The sequence below is a fragment of the Rosa chinensis genome, unplaced genomic scaffold (genome assembly GCF_002994745.2).
Source record: "Rosa chinensis cultivar Old Blush unplaced genomic scaffold, RchiOBHm-V2 RchiOBHmChr0c37, whole genome shotgun sequence".
NCBI classification, from domain to species: Eukaryota; Viridiplantae; Streptophyta; class Magnoliopsida; order Rosales; family Rosaceae; genus Rosa; species Rosa chinensis.
In genome coordinates, this window is record NW_020126846.1 from 141,188 (window position 1) to 147,750 (window position 6,563).

The window sequence follows — 6,563 nt, forward strand, 5'->3', positions numbered from 1 at the left end:
AGGTTCGAAGGATGCTTTGGCACACTCCAATCCTTTGATCATCGACACTCAAAATCCGTCTCATGAGAATCTTCTGGGTTATGATTATCGTTGGGGGAATCCTAAACGTCAGAACCTATTCTTGAGAATATAAAGTTCTATGAAATTACACTAATGTACATGAGACGTGGGATAGAAACTCCATCATAATTGATAATGTAGTCGCACATTTCGTTGCGCATGAGTTTATTGGGTCAGATGATATCGGACCACACTCCGTTGATGAATGAATGCCAACGTAGAGAGATTTGGCCTAAATGGAAAGATGCGATCCAGGTTAAGTTGGATTCTCTAACGAAGGGGAAGGTTTTCGAGCTAGTGATGCCAACACCTCCTAACATAAAACCTATTGACTAATGGGTCTTCGTTAGAAAGCGTGATGAGAAAAAGAGATGGCAATCTCACCTTATGGCGAGATTGCCATCTCGCCTTATGGCGCAAAGCTTCTCACAAAACGCCCTGGAATCTACTACGATGAGACATATTCTCTCTTAATTGATGTCATTACACTCCACTACCTTGTCAGTTTGGTAGCTTCCGAATAACTGAACATGCAGCTTACAAATGTGGTCACTACGTATCTATATGGGGATCTAGATACGGAATAAATATGAAGGTTCATGGTGAACTTCATTTACCAAAGTCAAGTGGCTCTAGACCACGGAGCGCGTTTACAATAAGGTTGGAACGCTCACTAAAGTGACTACTTGATTGGGAAGAGATATGCCCACGCGTTTCCATAACAAATTTCGGATTCTATCGCGGTTCATGTTGGATATGATCTTCATTAGAAGCCTTAAAGAGTTAAGAGAAACTGCTGAACACTTGAAACCCGATTTTGAGATGAAGGATTATAGGAGAACACGATTATGTCTCGGTTTGGAACTTGAGCATTGTGTCGATAGATGCTTAGGCATTTTGACAAGGTCAAGCCTTCAAGCACCCCCATGATCATCCGTAGTCTTGATCCTGAAAATGATCCTCTTCGTTGAAAGGATGATAATGAAGATGTGCTAGAGGCAGGAGTGCCTTACTTGAGTACAATAGGCGCATTATTGTACTTAGCTCAATGCACAAGACCGGACATCTCATTTGCCATGAACTTGTTAGCTAGATATAGCTCTGCGCCAACGCGACGCCATTGGATTGGTGTAAAAGATATCTTTCGATACTTGAGATATATGATTGATATGAGCTTGTTCTATCCCTACAAAGAGATGATGGATTAGGACCCATCACACACCAGAACGCCGCCAACACTGGCCTGCGTCCACTATCCCCATCCCAAAACGACATGTGTTTTGGAAGGTTTTGTTGATGTTGGGTATCTCTCTGACCCATACAAAGGTCATTACCAAACTGGTTAAGTGTTCACCATGGGTAAACACCGTGATATCTTGGAGGTCTACAGAACAGACCCTAGTCGCTATATCTTTGAACAATGCAGAGATTATTGCTCTTCACAAAGTGGTTCATGAATGTATATGGATTGAATCCATAATTACGCATGTTCGAAACAATTGTGGTTTGAAGTCTACCACAGATGAGCCTATGAACATATAGGATAATGCTGCTTATTTTGAAGCAAGGCTACAACAAAAGCGACCACACCAAGTATAATCAGCAACAACACACTCTTCTCAATATCAAAGTGAACTAGGTTCAATCTGAGGACACTGCGGCAGGCTTGCTCACTAAGTCATTGCCTAAATTCCACTTTCGAGAAACATGTTGGTAGCATCGTTTGCGGAAGTTATCCGAACTCCAATGACCGTAGTCATCAGGGGGAGATGCAGACATCAGGGGGAGGTGTCTACATGTATGATCTCGAAAGGGTGTGTTGTGCTCTTTTTCCCCTTTGACCGAGGTTATTTTGTCCCACTGAGTTTTTGTTACTCGGCAAGGTTTTTAATGAGGCAACGAGAGGAGCACCACGTTGGGCGACACAAGGGGGAGTGTTCAAGTAAATCCAGAATATGTGTCTGGCCCAAACTCGAGATTACTTGCTCTAGTTGAAATAGGATTTATATTAGAGATATTCTCGGAGAATCTTAGGAGATATCCAATCAATGTACGATTATGTTTCCATGTACAACTCTATCTCTATGCTTGTAATCATCTATATAAAGAGGCCCCTATTATCAATGAAAGTACGACTCAATTCTCTCCCAATTCAGTTTTCCTAAAACAGGTTTGATATTGGGGATTGCTTGCTAAGTTTTTTTTTAATCAAAGATTGCTTGCTAAGTTTGGTATCTGAAAATTAATTATATAGATTTGTGAGAAACAAACTAAATACTGAAGAAATAATAATAATAATAATACTTGTCTAAACATTAAATTGCAATTTGCAGCTGACAGTTTACAAAAGTATCCTTGAAAAAAGGGCACATGACAATCCATGATTTTGTTATTGACCAAGGTATCAATGTGAAAGATGAATATTCAATTGAGATACCAATTTGATAGTTTTTTAAACTTAAGGTATCAAAATGTCAATAGCCTAAAATTAGGGTATTATATATGACTTTTTTCCAATTTTATTATAAGACATTTTGTAAGTATTAGAAATTTCAAATGAACCAGGTAGTAATATGAAATATTTTGGTGGTTTACGCTGTGGAGGGTATAATACTAGAAGAAATAAAGATGTTGATGGAGCTGTTGCAGGTTTCTTCTCTTGCTTCCATTTTCCGTGATGGGAAGTTGGAAACAAGGCTGCACGTCTGTAGCCCGTATAGGGCATTTCTCAGGGTCAGAAGAATGGTCTCCTTGACTCATGTAGGTTTTCACTAGTGATAAGAATGTAACAAATATATTTTTTTTTTTTTTTTTTTGGAAATGCTTGAATACCTTAATTTTAGGGAAATTAGTCTTATTTCCCACCAAATTTATGAATTTCCCCATTACCCATAAAATAATTGATTTTGTTCCCTAGTACCAATTAAGCTCTTTTTTTTTTTTTGAAGAAGAAGAAGAAGAAGAAACTGTCAGCTCTTTTATAATTCGACGAGATTACACATAACGACCCACCCTCCGGGCCTGACAAAGAGTCATGATCTAAGTAAACCCATCTTTTGAAGCTATTAAGCCCAGACAGAAAGCAATTACAAAGCCCATGAGAAATCAATGGAGGCAAAGGAAATGCGGGCTAGTTTGCGACATCTCTTCTAAGCAAGCAGAGAGGTCGCAGACTCGACATCCATCATGACAAATACAAATAAAATTAAAATCTGCAACCCAACTCCAGATACAAAAACCCAACCCTAGCAGATGTAACCCTGACCCAAAACAAGGATCCTAAGCCCAAAGGCCACATCCTATGTGTAAGGTCAAGTATCTTAAATACCCATTTACTAGTCATTTGGATGGTAAACGACAACTACTTCCACTTTTTACTCTGTTTTGATACTTTTAGTGGCCCTAAAAGTTACCTTTTTGTTCTGGTCAAATTTGAAAAACTTCCTTCATGAAAGTTGTAGAGGACGTTAAACCGAGCGCGTGCATATGTGATATGTAAAAATTGGAGTTCGTATGCAAAAGTTATAAGCGGAAAATGGAAGTTACTATTCATGATAGATAGTATATATTTGAATTTTTCACGGTGACCGGTAACTTTTTCTTTCTCTCTCTCCTTCCCCGCGTCTTCCCTCTCTCTCTCTCTCCTTCTGCGTCACACTCTCTCTTCGGCCTCACCTCTACAACTTCCTCCTCCGGCCACCTGGGAGCGTGTGGCTGGCACCGTTCGACTCCTCTTCCAGTACCCGACCTCCCCAATGTGGTATATCACAGCATCTTGGCCGGAAAATGAAGACCCAAGGCGAGAACACCACTGTGCCGATTTCGGTGAACGCCTCATTCTCCAGTTTCCAGCCACCACAACCGGCCAAACTTAGCCGATCAGAAGTGGCTTGAGACGTAGACCATCCTCCCAAAGCTTTTGCTGAGAATCGAAACGTGGAGGAAGAACTGACGGCTGGAAGCTACGGGTCACTATTCACGATTCGGGTTCAAACTTCTCCTTAATTGTTTAGGTACTTCTAGTCGTTTTCTGGATTTGTTGTAGTTGAGAAAGTTGTTCATATGATTCAGACAAAGCTATTGCCAAAATTTGGTGGCCATCGGGGGTGGTGGCCGGTGGCGCGTGGACGCCACTGTGGGTGGCACGTGGAGGCGCATAGGCAGGCTTTTAATTCCTATTTTAGCCCATTTAAATCCTATAATTGATGTAGAAATTTTTTATATGAATTCGGTTGGAATTGGAGGAGTTTTGTGTTGATTATAAATTTTTGAAGACTTAGAATTTCAATTATCAATTTACGAGAATCCGACCGTCGGATTTCTCTTGAATCTGCCTTAGAACTTGTAAATTAATGGAATGGTGTTAGTGGTAAAGTTTGGGTTGGATCGGAGAAGGAAATAGAGACGTTGGCTTGAGAGGATTGATTTTGGGATTCGTATTTAATTACCGAATTGTTATTCACAGAATATAATTGTGTACATGGCAAAGGAACTCGTATGCGTGATCACCTATATAGTACTGTGAGTGGACTTTTATTTTCAAGAATGATGCATGCCTTTATTTTTCCCAAAATAATAATTTATCTATCATTTTATTTTTCGAGCATAAATTTTGCTTTGGATTATAATTTTGGCGTTGTTTTTCCATATAAGTTTTGGATACGAATTTATTATGCTCGGATTTGGAGTTATGATTTATTTTCGGGAATATGATTTAATTTTTGGAGATTAATTGTGATTTATTTCAATTATGTTTCGGAAATAGATTTTGAGCCTTCGATAGTTTATCTCCGATATATGTTTTCAATTGAAATCATGATTTATGTGATTCTCGACGAATTATTTTCTGAGGTGATTTCCGGAATTTAGTAATATATTTTATTCGTCGATTTTGAGATTTCTGCCATATTATAGGACTGGAGGTTTTTGTAAGGATTGTTATATTTATTATTTCTCGCCTATTTGTTTATGACTTCGAGAATGTTTTGGCGTGCGGAGCCACATCATTGGAAGATATCTTTTTCTTGTGAGATATTGGGGAAGCTTTATGGATTTATGAATTTACTGGTTTTCGATTATTTTCTTCACCATACTGGAGTCGTTCTGTAGTGTCTCCTCCTCACTTACTTTGTGTTTGTGAGTGGCAGTTGAGGATTCTCCTCCTCACGTGAGTGGTAACCGAGGTTATTAGTTCTCCTCCTCACACAATCTATGTGTGAGTGGCAGTCGAGGGTAAGTAGAGCCTAAGGGGCTCCTTTACCCGTATGGTGATATCTTCTTGCCCATATCCTATTATTACTTGACTAGCAGGGCTAGTCCGATTTCTCTTAATCAGCGGGACTGATATGTTTTCATGAGATTTTGAGTTTAAAGAAATACGTTTTTTTTAAATGTTGCATGCATCGAGGTTTTATAAGTTTAAATACGTGGGAAAGTATTCAAGTTTGCTTCTTTAAAATTATCTTATTTATTTATTTTTATCCACTCACACTAACGTGTTTTTCATACTTTTCCCTTGGGCCCTTCGGTTTCAAATGCCCAGTTTGCAGGCTAGATTAGTTGAGGTCAGGCGTGCATGGAGTTGAGGCATAGTTGTCATTGCTTCCGCATTGTAGGATTTATCGATCCTTACCCTCTTTACTTTTTATTCTATTACACCTTTTGTTTTATAATTGCTCTGATAACCGTGGAATTAATGTTATTAAGTCGAGATTTGTACTTGTAAATGGGAGATGTTGAGATTTGGGCAGCATGGTGGCTCTAGGAGAATAAGGATGGATGGTTTAGAAGTATAAAATGTCTTTCTACTGGTTTTGAGTAGTCCATTTTTAGAGGAAGTTCCGCTAAATTTTGATAGAATTTCTTCTAAGGTGGGCCCGCATGGCCACTCCAGATTTCAGGGTGAAATCCGGGGCGGGTCCTGTCACCATGAACTTTGAAACCCTAGCCCAACCCAAGGCTAATATGTTGCAGCCACCGTCAAGTCGTCACTCACTGTCGCTGGGATCAGCGCCACCACTGGGACCAGGCCAAGAACTTCGACAGCAGTGCTTGTGTCACCACCTCAGAGTCGCCTCTTACAACGGCACCACCACCAGCTTCGGCTTCACCAGACCATAGAACTGGGCAAAGCACCACGCCATCGCCACCCCTAAAGTGTGCACAAGCCCATCAACCTCCAAATGAAAGTCAATCAACGACCTCGATCCCCATCAAATTGGATCACCCGTCCTGCACCTTGAAAAAGCTAGCCACCAATCAGTACAATCGCCAACAGCAACACCAACAAACACCACACTGCTACTTCCAAAATCACCCGCAACATAACAAAAGCATCATCAAAATTACTCCATCACCGCTAAGGACAGCAAAGAAGAGGAAGAGAAGTAGGCAAAGGCCTACAGGGTTCTGCATCAGCAAGAGCAGAAGATAAGAGATCGAGACTATAGCCAGCTACTCAGTTCCCAACCCTAGCAGAGCTAGATGAAAAAAAAATCTAGTAC